This window comes from Cornus florida, unplaced genomic scaffold (genome assembly GCF_030987335.1).
Source record: "Cornus florida cultivar Cherokee Brave unplaced genomic scaffold, ASM3098733v1 CherokeeBrave_3.0.0_Hap2_Chr10, whole genome shotgun sequence".
In the NCBI taxonomy this organism is placed as follows: domain Eukaryota; kingdom Viridiplantae; phylum Streptophyta; class Magnoliopsida; order Cornales; family Cornaceae; genus Cornus; species Cornus florida.
The window spans coordinates 76,335,410-76,353,636 of NW_026775580.1; the positions used below are offsets into that span (position 1 = coordinate 76,335,410).

General features: G+C 35.3%; 1 pseudogene; it reads left to right on the plus strand.

Moving 5' to 3' along the window:
- Positions 1 to 869: 869 nt before the first annotated feature.
- Positions 870 to 12,537, plus strand: LOC132276417 (uncharacterized; annotated as a pseudogene).
- Positions 12,538 to 18,227: the final 5,690 nt, after the last annotated feature.

Here is an 18,227-nt window from a genome sequence, read left to right on the forward strand (position 1 = left end):
TATTTATCATTTGATGGTGTCAAAGTCTTATAGTTTCGAAAAAATGAAGTCAACCAAAATGGTGGACATGGAAAAACACTTTTCATTTGCCAAAAGTACCACTTTTAACCTTTTAGGACATAAGTATCACTTTTTGTGCGGTACCACTTTTTATCATCACACACCCCTTTAGGTACCACTTTTTTTTGCATTACCACTTTTTTTGTACGAATGTACCATATTTTTGTACAGCACAAAAAGTGGTACTTGATGACAAAAAGTGATACTAAGTGCACAAAAAGTGATACCTATGTACCTGAAAGTGGTATCTTTTAGTAAATAAACAATATTTTCCTCATGTCAAAATTTTGGTCAATTTTATTTTTTTAAAATTACGAGATTTTGACTCTATCAAATAATAAATATGAATCATTAACACCATATATATCTAATAATCATTAGAAATGAAATTAGAATAATTTCTCACTTAATAAAATATAATATTACATACATCTACTAACCAAACTTCAAAAACTTATTGCCTTGTAAAAAACAAAATAATAATAATAATAATAATAATAATTTCTCATTATTACTCAATAAAAAGAATAATTTCCCACTTAATATAATTTCTTATATAGATTTTTTTTTTTTTTTTTTACATTTATATAGATACACATATACAACCTAAATACTGAAAGAATAGTACTTGACCAATTAAAAAAACATATAAGTGAGGCAATTCACTCCAACAAAATCCAAGTATCATTTTCCATGCTGAAATGGGCAGAGTAAGATATAATAAAAGGACAATATTTGCACTCAACCGAGGATGAAGTTTGTCCAACCGTGGCTCAATGGCAACACGTGTTCAAAAATAAATTTTAAATTAAATTAAATAATATCTAATTTAATTCGGTTTGACCTGTTACTCTAACAATTTTAAGGAATCAAAATAATCCTATCTTCTCCCTCTTCATTCTCTGTCTACCTCTTCTCCTTCACCCATGTCTCCAACACCTTATGCCATCTTCAAGGTTGCCGCCGCCGCTTACCACCACCAACTCTCTGTGATATATATACATATATGATTATACACATAAATACACATACAAATATTTGCACACAGAATTGCCGGGAGGACATATACCCAATATTACACAAAAATTGGGTATATATATAAATGGGTCTGGACGGCGAGCTCTGATTTGGGTGAACGTATGGGACTAATTTGGTCTTGTTTATAATTGGTGATGAGGTTGTGTTTGGTGGTTGGCTATAATTGGTGATGAGGTTGTGTTTGGTGGGTGAGCTATGTTTGGGTTTGTAATTGGCAGAGGAGCTCTAATTTGGGCGAATGTGAGTTTTGATTTGGGCAGCTGATTTGGGTACGATCTGACTGCTTGGGGAGAATTACTAGAAAGAAAGTCGGGCAGTGGTGCGGCGGAGGTCGGCGCGGCGGTGCGGTGAAGGAGAAGATGTAAAGAGAGAATGAAGAGGGATCAGTGGTACGATCTATGGTGCAGCGGAGGTCGGCGCGGCAGTGGGTGAAGGAGAACACTGCACCTCCATCCTCCTCCATCAAGGTGGATGGGTCATCAAGGACCGGGATTCTCCGTTTCTGAACATGAACATTCAAGCAAAAATACCCATGCTCTCTAATGGTGCTTTAGGAAAAAAGTGAGGGATTTGTGAGTACTCAATGATCGAAAATGGCCGGTCGTCACGGCATCGAAGAGAGTTACTTACCAATTGGTGTCATTACGGACGAGATTGCAAAGAATTGCACAATGAAGATTGTGGGAGGCAGTGAAAAACCCTAGACACAGAAAGAAGAGGGAGAAGATAGGTTATTTTGGTCCTTAAAATTGTTAGAGCACCAGGTCAAACCCATCCAAATTCATTCTAAAAAAATTTCAACACGTGTCGACGTATGATTGGGCCACGTATCTGACAAGCTTCATCCAATCTGGGTTGGATGCAAGTATCGTCCATAATAAAATTGAAATTACAGAAGGGCCTTACAAAACACACGCACGCACTCTCTTTATTTTATAATGTTTTTCTGGTAGCGCTAAAATGGCTATACATCACCCACTCTCACCTCTCAATCTCCGCCGCTTCAGTATCGGGCTCTCACGCCACCACAGAAACTCTTCGCAACAATGTTCTCTGGCGCAAGACAATCGCTCTCGTCATTATCTTCCGTCAAAACTCAAACCACCCTCCTTAAATATAAAGTTATAACTCACTCTCTCACACCACCCTCCTTATATATAAGTTATAACTCACTCTCTCACACCAACCTTTAATTTCAAATATTTACTGCGCCTTCTCTTTCTCTCCTCAAACCCTAGTCTCGATTTCCGCCATGGACGTGCCATTGCAGTATCCAGTAGCTCACAGAGACGAATCAGTTGTAGATAACTATCACGGCGTCGACGTTCCCGATCCCTATCGATGGTAAACAAAGTCAAATTATTTATCTTAGTGCTTTTTTTTTTTTTCATGGACATAGTTCTATGGAAACAAACAGTTTTTTTCTAGAAAATTTGATCGATATTGGTTTGATTATTGTGCTTAGGCTGCGGGAAAATCATAACATTAACCAATTATTTCAATGCATTATGTCCTTTTTGTTTGGAAGGAAAGAAAATTCTTTAGCACATGATTTATCTTATATTGATATTGTGCGTGTCAATAATTTATCATTTATCCATGTCTGAAACTCTTCGCTACTTGGAATTTGTTTTGGAATAACATTTTTTTCCCTGGAAATGTTTTCTGTTGAAAAGGCTTTTTTTTTTTTTTTTTTTTGGGAGAAAATCTGATAGATATTGGTTTGATTATTGTGCTTAGGCTGGAAAATCCTAAGGTCAATGAATGATCTCAACGTGTTGTGTGTATTATTATCATTTGTACATGTCTAAAGCTCTTCACAATTTGGAATTTGTTTCTCGTTTCTTGGAAATGTGGGGTTTATTTACAGGTGTTTGGGATAGTTTGATAGATGTTGGTTTGATTGTTGGGCTTAGGCTTGAAAATCCTGATGCCGAAGAGGTTAAAGAGTTTGTTCAGAAGCAGGTGAATTTGACTGAATCGGTGCTTAAAACGTGTGACACGAGGGAAAAGCTCCGAGAGAAGATGACAAAGCTTTATGATCATCCGCGCTATGGAGCTCCATTCAGGCGAGGGGAGAAATACTTTTACTTCCATAACACTGGTCTTCAGCCCCAAAAAGTGCTCTACGTGCAGGTTCTTATAATGTAATTAAAATTCAGTAGATCTTTCTGATTTTGTTATATAAATTAATGAATTTATTGGAAATATTCTTTCAGGACAGTTTGGATGGAAAAGCAGAGGTTTTACTGGATCCAAATGCGCTCAGTGAGGATGGAACAGTCTCATTGAATACACATGCTGTTAGTGAAGATGCTAAGTACTTGACATACGGTCTTAGTTTTAGTGGCAGTGATTGGGTCACAATCAAAGTTATGCGGGTTGACGACAAGACAGTTGAGCCTGACACCCTGTTATAGGTAAGTATACATGAAACTATGAATTTATTTATTGTATATCAGTACATGGGTATTAAATATATATATCCACATTCTTCTTACTGTTATGAACTTATTGGGTTTATATATATGCACAAACATATTTATATATCTATGTTCTTTCAGGTTAAGTTTACCGACATTAGCTGGACGCATGATAGCAAAGGTTTTTTCTACTCTCGCTATCCAGCTCCCAAGTAAGTGCAACTGCAATTGAGGATTCTATGATGTACTACCCAGTGCCAAAGTTATCAATCTTTGCCCAATTCCGGATGTGTGAAAAACTTTGAGAAATAATAAAATATCTTTCTCCAATTTGGTTTTTCATTAACTCTTTCAATTTCACATGTTTTGGGAAAATATCAGAAGTGTTGATATAATATATTTTCATATATCAGATAAATTATGATGCATTAAATATGTTACGAATATTTTTCCAAATATTCAGCTGTAGTCTACTATTTTGTTCTGGGAAGTGTGAAATCTTCACATTTGGCATCATGTTATTCTAATTTTGTTGCACCAACTCCTTAATCTTAGTTTTCTTGGAGTGAATGTGTTGTTCATGACCGTAACACAGAGAGAGAGATATGTTTGTGATGTCAGTAGCTTTGGCTTTTGTAGGGAGGGAGAAAAATTGGAAGCTGGGATAGAGACTAGTGCTAACTTAAATAACGAGCTGTACTATCATTTAATCGGAACCGATCAGTCTGAAGATATTTTATGTTGGAAGGATCCCGACTACCCGAAGAACTCATTTTCAGCAGAAGTAACAGATGATGGGAAGGTAACAAGCTTTCTAAATTGCCATTATTGAGATTTTCCTTTTCAAATTCACAATATCTTTTTAGGAAATTATCGTGGTAATCCTATTTTGCTGCTGTTTTTTTTTTTTTTTATTTTTTTTTATTTTTTTGGATTTCACACTCTTAATGGCTTCTTTAACAATACCATTAAGATGCCAGGTCCAATTTCATCTTTATTACTGGTAGTAGTTTATTCTCCTTTCTGTGTTTTTGGCTCTCGTGGGAAATGCTTATATTAAGATGTTTATACTTTTGCCAAGATTCTTGATCACCCTTCTCAAAGGTAAGAGTTGGATTTTATCATTTCCCACGAGGAGAAGAATGGGTGGGGATTTGTAGGGGCATTAGTTATAGAATAGGTGATTCTGTTATATGGAAAGGAACAAAAAAAATTGAAGTTATTAGTGTGTATATATATATATTTTCTCTTTGCAATACGATCCTTGTATGACAAGCAGGTGGCACGGAGGAAGTTGTTTAAATTGTTAGATAAAAAAAACATGCAACTAGTCCTTGGTATTTGTCACTATTCACTAACAGTTCCTTTTGCCAAAAGTTTTGTTTTGTCTGCCAAAAAATGAAACTAATACTTGTGGAGTTATGGGCTTCATTTCTCTCTACTAGCCTCTAGGATGTTTGTCAAAATTATGTATTAAGGCCAAAATACTTGTTAAATAACAAAACATAGAATTTTTAGTTGTTTGTATTCTCTTAAACCGTGGCGAGGCTGATGCGGGGGGATTAGAACGACGGATGGATATGTTTGCAACCATAATTTTAAATTTAGTTAAATTATGCTTTATGGAGTGGAGTAACGGGATTTATGTAGCCTACCTAAAGTATTTATCTTTTGTTCTTGTAATTTAGTGAATTATCCATTTCCTATGATGAAAAGAATAATGTATAAATTTCGGAGTAGTTTATATCTTGCATTCTTGCCTAGCTTAATCCCAGTTAGATCAGTGCTGTCATAAATTATTTAGTAGATTAGACGAGTAATATACCAAATTGGAATTTGAGGTTATTTCATTTTTGAAAGCATTCTTTCCTTCATGTGCTGATTTTCATTTTTCATTGAAATTCTGTTATGAGCTGTGCAGCTTTCCAGGCCCTAACCATGCCTGAATTATTTTACTTACTGCATTCAGACCCGCCCTCTTGTGATTGTGCCGTCATTCTTATTGGTCAAATTTAGTTTTGTCTATGTGTGCGTGTGTCTGAGAGAGAGAGAGAGGGAGAGTAGCCAATTTGTGTCATTAACTCCTAGGTTAGCATCTTATAACTCAATATTGTATATAGTTTTGGCGAATTTATAACAAAGGCAGAGTCTGTATTGTTTTTTTATTTTGGGCTTTAATTACCCTTTGATTATCTTACTGAGTTCTACAGAATTTTCTTTCTTCTTCTAATGTTCTAGATACATAAGATCTCTACTGGGTTGACAAAGTCTGGCATAGAGTTTGAGGCTACTATGTGATCCTAAATATACTATGCCATGAGTACGATTCTCTGTGAGCGGATGATAGGAAATTTTGGTTAAGTTCTTCTTATCAAATGATTGATATGGATGATCAAGCAGGAACATTGGGAGTATTCAGCATTTTTAAATTTAGGTTTATAGTATGAGGCTGATGATGACACTTTGGAGCAAACGTGAAGAGCATTTTGCTCTGTAAGAAACTTATAGATATATATGTCAGAAAAAGGTATAGTTGATTGGGCCAAATAAGAAAGAGTGTCCTTGTTGCTGGAATCGAATGTTTAATACAAAGAGATCGAGGGAAGAAGAATTAGAGTAATTAGGAAACATATCTGTAGGTATGTGGATATTCCAACCAAAGGGACGTAAAAAACATTATTATGTTGTGAGGATTATGATTTTCTATCATTAATTTATGTATAAATTTTTTTTTGCTATATATTGAACTAATTTCACTTGCATCTCTGTTTGCATTATCTCATGATTGCCTGAATATCCATTTTGACCTTTTTTTTATTTATTAAATAAATTCTTATATAAAATTATTATCGTTTTTTGCTAATTTTCCCTATTTTTTGCAGTATGTTCTTCTTGGTATTTTCAATTGTTGTGATCCAGTCAACAAAATTTATTATTGTGACATGTCTGCACTTCCTAATGGGCTTGAAGGTCACAGGGGGCAAAAGGACCTGCTTCCATTTGTTAAGCTTGTTGACAATTTTGATGCAGGTTATTATACTATTGCAAATGACGATACTGTGTTCACTTTTTTGACTAATAAGGATGCTCCGAAATACAAATTAATCCGGGTAGATCTCAAAGAACCAAGTGCTTGGACAGATGTTGTCCAAGAAGCCGAAAAGGACGTGCTTGAATCGGCTGTGGCAGTTAATGGTAATCAAATTATTGTCTGTTACTTGAGTGATGTGAAACATGTCCTGCAATTAAGAGACTTGAAAACGGGTTCCTTGCTGCATCATTTGCCCATTGACATCGGTACAATTAATGCAATTTCTGCTCGGCGAAAAGATAGTATGATTTTTATTGAGTTTGCTAGCTTCCTTACTCCTACCATTATTTATCAGTGCAACTTAGGGACCAAGCTTCCAGATATGAAAGTATTCCGAGAAATTGTTGTCCCTGAATTCGACCGCACAGTTTTTCATGTTAAACTGGTAGCTGCTTTTATTCTTTTCACATTTAGCATTAGAAACTGGTTGCATTTTATTTTTTTTTCCGAAAAAGAAACAGGTTGAGTTGGTTCTCAGTTTAGTGCTCGTTTGGATGTTTTAATTTATTTACTAGGCTTTGCTTGCGGATTGACGGGACCAATCTGGTCCTAAATTTCTTCAGACACGATCCTCATGCTTCAATGCAATTCTTTTTCCCTGGATGGATCTTACTTTAAAAACTCTACCTTATATATTTTAATTTCAGGTTTTGTTACCATTTAGCCAAAGAACAGTAGGATTTCGTAATGTCTCTCACACAAAAGTACAACAAGAAAGCCTTTTTCCCAACTACTTGTGGTTGGCTACATAAATCCTATTTTTCTATTCTGTTCTATCTAAGCCCCCCTAGCCTGAGTCAAACTGCATGCTATCATATCCTTGTTTGCTAACTCTACCCGTGTTAACTTTGGTCTTCCTCTTTCCCTAGTATGACCCTCAATGTGGACAATGTCACCCTTCCTAACTGGCACATATAAAGGTCTTCTTTGCACATGTCTAAACCTTCTTAACCGAGTTTATCTCTTTTTATCTCCAATTTGTGATACTCCAACCATCTACTGAATGTGATCATTTCTAATTTTAGTCTTTCTAGTCTTACCGTAAACCCATATCAATATTTGCTTTACCGCCACACTCACTTTATGCATATGTTGTTTCCTAGTTGCCCAACATTTTGTACCTAAAAGTATGGCTGGTTTAATTGCAGTTTGATAGAACCTCCCTTTCAATCTTTAGGGGATACACCTATCAAACAATATACTAGATGCACTTCTCCATTTAACCCATCCTTTCTTGATTGTATGATTAACATCATCTCCAATTTCTACTTCATTATGAATAATGCAACCTAAATAACAAAAATGTTCACTTTTTTGTACCTCTTAATTCAAAATTCTTATTACATTCTCATTTGTATTTCTAAATTTACTAAAGATACACTCCCTAGGTTCTATTGTTTTGCTTTGTTTTTTTCCTTGATATGTCGGCAACTTCTGCCTTTGGTCTTGTCATTTTTCATAGAATTTCCATATGTTCTGCTCTGTTATCCTACTCGCTGAGGGGTAAAAGTTGTTTCTTTACACCCGCTATTAAAATGCTTTGTATGGTTGTTTGGAGGTTTGGGGAAGGTCGTCTTTGAGTTTGCCATAGCTTGTGTCCTACGTCTGTCTTCTTACATTTTTTTAATTGATTTTTTCATTTCCAGGTTTTTTTTCATAGTAAGGATGGTACTCGAATACCCATGTTTATAGTGAGTAGAAAAAACATTAATCTGGATGGATCACACCCTTGTTTGCTATATGGATATGGTGGATTTAACATCAGTATTACATCATCATTCAAAATTGGTCATATTGTACTTGCAAGGCATTTAGGTGCTATTTTCTGCATTGCAAACATTCGCGGTGGTGGAGAGTATGGAGAAGAATGGCATAAAGCTGGTTGCTTCGCAAAAAAACAGAGTGTCTTTGATGACTTCCTTTCTGCTGCTGAGTATCTTGTCTCTGCTGGTTATACGCAGCGTAGAAAATTGTGTATTGAAGGTGGAAGCAACGGTGGGCTTCTTATTGGGCTTGCATCAATCAAGTATGGCATTGTTGGTTAATTCTTGGTCACATTTTTTATTTTATCGGTTTATCCATCATTTTTATTTTTTGTGTGTTTATGCACTCAATCACTAAATTCTGTGGTTGCAGAGACCGGATCTTTTTGGCTGTGCACTTGCTTATGTGGGTGTTATGGACATGCTTAGATTCCACAAGTTCACCATAGGTTTGTCTATGTTCTTTTTCTTTTTCTTTTTAAAATATATTCTTGCTAAGTATGTTCTTAGGTTCACTGGGTAATTTTTTTACCTATTTCTGATTTAGGCTTCTCTTTCTAGGTCATGCATGGACTAGTGACTTTGGCTGTTCGGATAAGAAGGAAGAGTTCCACTGGCTAATCAAGTGAGTAATTTTATGTTCATTACTGTAACTTGCTGCATATTATCCCTGGATGTTAATGCTTCAAATTTTTGTAACATAATATCTTATATTTTATTGTTGTTCTAGATTGCGACTAATCCTGCAATCCCATTCACCAATTTTATGGGGATTGTGTGTGGAGGGGAAGGGCTTCTCTAAACATATTTGATTGAGATTATTATTTTCTAAAATGCAATTGCCTTGGATACAATTTGAGTAGTTTTTCTTATTACATGAAAGGCCATTACTACATATTTGTTCCTGTTAAACAAGGGTTCTGGGAGGCACAGACTGGGTTTTGGCATTATTTACACAAGTTATTGTCCTCAGGCTCAACCTGAGTTTTTGTACTCGACAGCCCAATTTCTTAAGTACTACATCATGTAAAGACCTCTATTTTTATAGCACATGGAAGATACACTAATTTACTTCTATAACATGATTAACTTTTTAAGTTATGTGGCTTATGTTGACCACATTAACCCTAGCCAATTAAATCAATTTATTGTAGGGTGGAAGCTTACAGTCCTAGTTATTAAAAGGAATAAAAGAAAAAAAACCTGCACAGTGTAGTGTTTTGGTTCTCCTACGATTGGCTTTCTGAGGTAACTTCACTTTTTATTATATATTTTTTTGTGTATTGGGTCAAGCCATTTCTTGTTTTAAAGAGAGAAATAAAGTACATTCCGAAAACCACTTAAATAGTTCCGTATCTTCAGTAAAAGGGATTGCAAGTTGCAATGATGTTATGGATGTCTAATGCTTTTAAGTTTTAACTGTTAAGTTGACATCATTTTTGGCATTAGTATTGATGAGACTTGTCTTCTTAATTTAATTGTCCGAAACTCTTCATTCTTCTTGGGCTACTCCTTGCTGATAAAAGCAGAGTTGTGTTTGTTATATCTTTGTTGGAAAGTGATATCTCTATCATTTTTGGACAGAGTCCTCTCCTGAGCATGTTTTATTTTTGGCTTTTTTTCTTGCTTGGCTCAATAGTTTATATACTCTGTTGTTATCTTCTTTCTTTCTATCTTTGTAGTCTGTTCATCATTCTTGATTTTTTATTTATTTATTTTCTTTTTTTGTTCAACTGTTCCTTCAGGTACTCGCCACTACATAATGTCAGGAGACCATGGGAAAAATCTCCTGATCAGGCTTCTCAGTACCCACCTACCATGTTACTGACTGCCGATCACGATGATCGCGTGTCGCCATTACACACACTGAAGTTTTCAGCGGTGGGTCTGTGATTGGAAATTAAATTTTTTCTTTTTTCCTGATAAATGATTGGAAATTAAGTGTTTTGCTTCTCATGTGTTGCTTGCTTTCATATGACTAATATTGAAAGATAGGAGTAATCTGTGATTTCTTGCTTCCTTAATCACAGTTAAATTCTTTGATACCATTTTTTTCTCTTTTCTTTTCTTTTCGGGAAGACCGAGTATCAATCTTGCGTAACGCATTATAATCATCACAATCATCCAGTTAATATATTTTACTGTTTAAGGTTGGACTATGGGGTATTTTAGAAAATTGATTCTTGTAATATTCTATTGAGTTGAAAATCGGTAATATCTTTTGTACAATAATAATTTGGCAAAATTCTTAATTTGAGTAGAAATACTTTCTATATAGAAATTAAATGATAGAGAGGGCGAGCCTTGGGACAACAGTAAGGTTGTTGCATTGTGACTTGGAGCTCACACATTCAAAACAAGGAAATGGCCTCTCCTAATGTGGGGTAAGGTTGTCTACATATGGACTCTGCAATGGCGGGAGCCTCATGCACTAGCCGAAAATATATTAAATTAATAGACTACTAAATTCTGACAAAAAAAGCCATTGAAAAAAAAATAATAATAATAAATAAATAAAAATCTGACAAAAGAATGTTATGTTATTTGAAAAAAGAATATTAGAATATATTGATTGATTATAAAAAGGATTTTTTGTTTTTTTTTTTGGGTATTCATTTTGGATGTGTAAAGAAAATATGGTAAAAATACTTGGAAATGATGATTTTTGTCTATGTTTTGAATTGTGTTTCAAATTTCTATTCTAATTTTGTTTCTATTTAAAGTTGTATTTTATTAGGTAATTTCTTATTAGACAAGTCTTGGCCTCGAATGAATTGTAGTTTTTGTATAATAAGGAATTGGGTTTTGAACTCTATAAATAAATATCTAGGTTAATGGGTTGAGAGTTATGAGATTGAGATAGATGCAGGCCTAATTCTATAGCATTATAGTGGAGGGGTAGTCTCATGTGGAAGTTGGCAAACTAGGAAGAACACTGGTGGTGAATGTAAATGATGTTTGTACTATACTATTGTAATATCTCTACATAATCATTGTGGAATTAGTTCTCACCCGTGGATGTAGGCCGGTTTTGGCTGAACCGCATTATATCTTGTGTTTTTGTGTGATTTCTTTGTTGGCTTTTCCTTAGATCTCCATGTTCTTGTGCTTCTGCTGTCTCAACAGTCTATTTATGTAAAATGTATTAGTGGAATAAAGGTGTCATGTCGGAATATATGCAAACAAATTCAACCATTTTCTGTTTATTTGGAACTTGGGCTAGAAAGAGGTACGAAATTATCGTATTATCATGACGTCAGGTTTTGCTAGATGGGGAAAAGGAGGATGTTGAATAGTATCACAAGTTTGATACCTCTTAGTCCATCAGATTTTAGAAAAATCTTCTTGGTGAAGCATTATTATTTGGTTCTTGATAGAAGTGGTACAGGATCCTTTATTTGATTGGGAGTTAGATGGAAAGAGCTTTTGTGAAATTCATATCAGTGTACTAACTCACTGATTCACAATCTACTGTGCGGTTTCCTATTTTATATTTTTGTTTTTATGTATGCATGTCAAATACAATTGCTAATTTCAAATTTTTTTTTTTTGGTTATAATCCTATATATATGTGTATATATTTATTTTTGTTTTTTCCAATTTTCCAGACATTGCACTATGTTCTATGCACAAGCTTGGAGAAAAGCCCCCAGACCAATCCAATAGTTGGTCGCGTTGAATGTAAAGCTGGACATGGAGCTGGAATGCCGACTCAGAAAGTGGCAAGTGTTCTGTTCTACTAGATTTGATACCATCTCTATCTCAGCAGCCTTATTTTTGTTTTCATTATTTGACAATGACTTGCCTTCGACACCACAAAACCTCGACTCAAGTAGTATTTTGTTCTCCAACTTCTCAAAGGGGGAGGTTGAAGGTCGAGCATGCATGTGTGCGAGTGAGTTTATTTATTGAAGGAATAAAAATGATTTGGCTTTTGCAGATTGATGAAGCTGCAGACCGGTATAGCTTCATGGCTAAGATGGTGGGCGCGTCCTGGATTGATTAAATCATGTTGATTGTTGATACATAGAAGCAGATTGCACCAAGAAGAGAATTGAAATCAAATAGTGTGATCCTGAACTTAGCATTTTTTCTATTATTATTATTTTTATTTTATTATTCATAATAAAGTAATTATAACTTTTAATTGGCTGAGTAGCAATGGATTCTCTTCTTTTTTTGGTTACCACTCATTATTATTATTGCACAAAAAGGGAACTTGGGCTCATTGAGGTTTGACATTGAATTGTAGAAGCTAGCAGTCTTTAGTTTTGATAGGAGCAAATGTGAACTTGTTATCCTGTTATCCAACCAACCCTCTCAATCAAACTACACCATAGTTGAGAGAATTTTTATATTTAAGTGAGACCAATTTCATCGAATAATGTATTTGACTGCTTACCCCGCAAAGATTGCGTGAATTGTGATTCCACCAACTTGTAATTTTCATCATAGAATTTTGATGAAATCCTTTTATTTGCTTCTCTTCGATGCAAGTTTGAGTCCTAAAAGTGTGAATGTGATATTGTAAATTAGCCATCAATAATAGAGGAGATTACAAATCAATTAAATCATTAAGATCAATGTGGTCAATCTTAAGGGCATCTTTATCAAGTTTTTTTTTTATTTTTTATTTTTTTTAATTTATTATTATGCATCAAGATAAATTTTACAAGTTTGGCAAAGAAATCAAAAAAATACAAGAAGATTGAGAAAAATATATATATATATAAAAAAAATAGAAAGTGAAGCAAATAAGGTGGTAAGCAAAGCCAGAGGAAATGCTAGCGATGGGTTGACTAGGACGTTGATCAAATTAGATGCACTAAATAGATGGAGTTAATTTTCAAAAACTCTTGAATGAGGAACATTCGAAAGAAGAAATTACATGCTATGAACATAATAATTTGGAAATGGTAATTAGGACCATTAAGAAAAAAAGAAAAAGAAAAAGAAAAAAAAAAGGATGCACTTAAAAATATGAAAAATAACAAAGTGATGGAACTTTAAGAACTGGGAAATAGAATTGCTAACAGATTTATTTAATAATTTTTAAAATAAAACAAACAATACCTAATTAATGAAGGAAAAACAATATTTGTTGTAACAAAAATTAGTACATGTTGTTTACGGATGACATGTTGTTGGTGGACACTTCTAACAAAAACTTGTATAAAATATGGAACTTGAGAAATGACTAAAAACAAAAGGCCTAAAAATTAGAATACGTGGAAAGTAAATTTAATAAAGAATCAAAAATTAATAATAAAATATTGCAATAGCAATCGAAGATAAACCGGGTTTGGAAAAATATTTTCAGCAAAAAACCCCCATAATTAGAACTAAAAAAATGTTGAATATGGGAGAAATAAAACCCATAATTAGAACTAAAACCCTTAGAACTAAAATCCATAATTAGAACTAAAACTCATCCCTCTTCTTCTCCCATATTCAACATTATTTTAACTTCACAATCCATAATCCACTTCGAATATGGCTCAGCGGTTTACTCGCTGGACTTTAGACTTTAGCAAGCCCAAGGTTTGGGGTTCGAGTTCCACTGGGTGTTTTCTGTAACTAGCCTCCGCTGCCCCTGCAGTTAGGGATGACAATTTGACCCGCCCCACCCCGCATCGTTTTTGGCAGTTTTAGAGAACCGTTTTGCTTATTTGGGCGGAGATGGTTTAATGTAATAAAAACCCACGCGGGTTTGGTGCAGGGGGAGGTTGCCCCGCACCGCCCCGCCCCGTTTAGATAGACAAATTACTTAAATACCCTTATTTCATTAGTATTTATATTTCCCACTATATGTTAAGTACCCTATATAACAATATTAAAGTAAAAAACGAATTTGATTAAAAGAAAATTTACAATGGTGAAGAATTGAAGATGAGGGAAAAAAAAAAAGCAAATCTATTTTAACAATAAATAAATTATAGTCTTAAACGGGGCGGGTACCCGAGGGGGTAAAAATGTTAAATGGTTGCAGGGATGGGGTGGAAAGTATCCCCGTTTTTGCTGTTTTGGGCGGGGACGGGGATGGAGTTTTTAAACAGTTGTGGGGGCGGGAGAGGGTACACCCGCCCAAACCCTCCCTCGTTGCCATCCCTACCTACAGTGACTTACTCTGCCAGGGTGGGAAGGTGCCCTTCCGGGTCCTCCGGGATTAGTCGGGTTGTTAAAGGGCCTTAAGGGTTTGTGCCATCCCGGACACCCCGAGTTAATAAATAAATAAATAAACTCATCCTTCTTCTTCTCCCATATTCAACATTTTTTTAGTTCTAATTATGGGGTTTTGCTGAAAATTGGGCAATTGGGTTCAAGATTCAGATGGTAATTATGTTAAAAGGGCTGAGGATGATATCTTGAGAATAAGTGGAATTGAGTCTTTTTTGTATAACCAGAGTGAATCTGAGGACTTATAATTCAAGTGAAATTATAGCTATCTCATGCAAAGATGGTGTATGCTCAAAGGCCCAGACTTGATAATTGGGAACAACTTCATAATAGAATTCTGAGAGCAAATACATCATGATAAATTTAGCCTTATATGAATTTTGTGCCTACAGAATCTATGGATTTCAATAATATTGAAATATGTTTGACAATGAATTGTAGAAGCCAATAGTCTTTAGTTTTGATAGGAGCAAAAGTGAATTTGTTATCCAAAATACCACATCATTGGTACTGTATATCTAATCAAAATGTACCTTTCCAAGTTAGTTGGGAGAAGTTTTAAAATTTGAGGGATAATTTACACCGACCTCCCATATAGTTTGTCATAATTATACGGACCTCTCTTGTGGTTTTAGAATTTAATCGTACTTCTCCTAAAAATGAAAATATCCTACACGGATCTCCCTTCTGTTAGAGTTAACATCAATCAACGACGGATTGTACTGATGTCAGATAGAAAATTTAGCAAAATCCCCGAAGTATCCTTGTCCCTACCATCTATTTCTCTCTCTCTTCACTCTCTCTCTATATAATATATTCATCTATTGGCCCACCATCACCACCACCCCTGCTGACAACAGAGATAATGTTTTCACTTTCAAGTATGCATATACGCATATACACATCACTAATATCTCTTTCATTTTAAACATACAAGAGTCTGGGCACTGATTGTTCCATAATAGAGAAATCAACTGATGGTGTTCTATGTGTAGACACTAAAATTTTAGTGGGTTTTGGTTTTAACAAATGGACCCATTAAACATGGGCCTAATGCTTTATTAAGTTATTTAATTGGCCCAAGCTTGGTCCACTTAAATTATTTAATTAGCTCAGCCCAGATGATTAAATGAAAAGATAATTATTCCTAATAAAATATATTTGGAATAATTATTTTTAAGGATAATTATCATAATATAACCGGTCCGGTCCAGTTATGTTTTTTTTTTCTTATTAGGAGAGGACACGTGTCATCATCCTATTAATCCAAAAAGCCTATAAATAGAAGCCTGGAGGAAGAGGGTACACAAATTCAGAATTCAGAGTCCAAAAATCCAGAGACTCAGAAATCCAGGATACAAATTTAGAAATCCAAAATTCTAGATAGAAAGACAGAAACTCTGCCCAAAAGCGAAGAACACCAAGCACATCAAATCGTGCCATTCTTCATCAAATTTTACGGTGATCCATAACAAGCACATCCAAAGACATACCGTTTTCCATCCAACTTCCACGGTGATTCAAGATCAAGCTCGTGCAGCCATTGGATCCAACCAACCAAAAAGGAGATCGAATCAGAGGACCTTATTCTTTGTAAAGAATATTATTACAAAGGATTGTACTCTAATTTTACAAATTAATAAAATATTATTTTTGCTCTATATTTTGTTTTTATTTGCAGACTACAAAATTTGTATGTATAAATTTCTGGCACGCCCGGTGGGATATCATTTGCCTCTCATCTCTTTCTCCTACCATCAAGTTTATTCTCTATCAGATTCTATGGCTCCCCCTTAGACTCAGCCAGACAAGAAAGCCCAAAAGAACATCGCAACTACAAAGGCCGACGCCAAAGCCATAATGAAAAGTGGCACGAAGGCTAAATCAAGTGATGGAAGTACCTTGGCGGGCCCTGTAACATGTAGCAAGTCCCAGGCAATCGTGTCATCCAAACATTAGCAAGACTTGGTGAAAACCAATCCTACAAAATCGATGAACGTGAAAACTCAACATGTCAAGAACCCTGACGTTGTTCTAGAGGAGAATCCGCCACCAGATTTACCTCATTCCGTTTATGATGCTCCCTCTAGTGTTGGTTCACCCCCAGAGTCACCATGTCAGACTTCGGAGCAATCAATCACTTCAAGGAACATTGACTCTCAAGGCCTATCATACTTAGATGTGGTCGCTGTTATGATGACTAGAGTTGCCACGGTGGAGGAATAACTAACAACTATGTCTCGTGCCATTGAGAACCTCACAAAGACTGTTGAAGAGAAGGACTTGCAAATCGCTACGCTAATGAACAAATTAGAAGTTCAGACCTTCGGTGAATCACCAGTACAGTTTGGGAATCCTATAGCTTCCACAGCAGTGCCGTCTGGGAATCCTATATTTTCCATAGCAGTACCACCTGGGAATCTTGCAACTTCCACACCACCACTGTCTGGGAATCCTAATTCTACAGCACAAGGTACTCGCACGGAGGACCCCAAACAGACGCAAGTGACAAAACAGGCGACTGGTCAAATCAATTATGCTTCTTCAGTCTCTTCACTATCTGTCGAACAATTGCAAGATATGATAACGAATACAATCCAAGCCCAATAAGGAGGCGTCTCACAGAGCACTCTCATGTACTCAAAGTCCTATACAAGGAGAATTGTGAAACCCCTAGATTTCCGGATGCAGGTTAGCCAGGCCCACGCCCGAACGCCTGAGAATATCAAAACAAATGGTAATAATTGAACACAGAATACGAATAAGATAAATGAAAATAACCAAAATGTTGATCAGAAACTAAATGATAAATAAAACCTCATAACTAAATTTCTATAAATCAATTCTTCTGATACAATTAATCGTCCAACTTATAACACTCGGGAATCCATCTAGTGGACCCCTAATAAAATCCCAAACGAAAGTAAAGTACGGAAACAAAATCTAAAACTAAAATATGAAAAGTAATCTTGCATAGTCGGAGGAATGAGTGACTGTATTTGCTCAGCACGATCAAGCTCTAAGTCTGGAACTGATGAACACCTGAAAAATAAAAGTGGGTCAGGCCCACGAGTAAGTTCTACTCTACTACAATCCATACAGAGACCTGATACGCAGATACATCCTACATAACTAAGCAGTAACTAAAGTAGTTTATATAGGTATAAATACACACTATAGGACGCTCACTAGCCCACAGGTCTGTCTCAGCCTGAGTAGAAGGTAACATGCAAATCGCACATAACGTGGTTATATATACCTAGACCTACTAGGGGATCAAGTGTCTATGTCTAGTTATCCATCTTAGGCGATATATGCACCTTAACCATGATCCTAAGACTCAAACTCATATCACGGTACCATAAGTATATATATAAATAAACCATTCAAAAAATAAAGGTATGTCATTCAATTGTTTATTGACCTGACATAAATATAAGTAGGACTTAACTTTTATAAATAATCCAACTTATTTCAGAATAGGTAGGACTTAGTATTTTGAACTAATTCATCTCTAGAATAGGTAGGACTTAGTGTTTTGAACTAATCCATCCCTAATATGCCACCGTCCCATACCGGTGCATATACATATATATAAGTAGGACTTAACTTTTATAGTTGATCCAACTTATTTCAGAATAGGTAGGACATAGTGTTTTGAACTAATCCATCCCC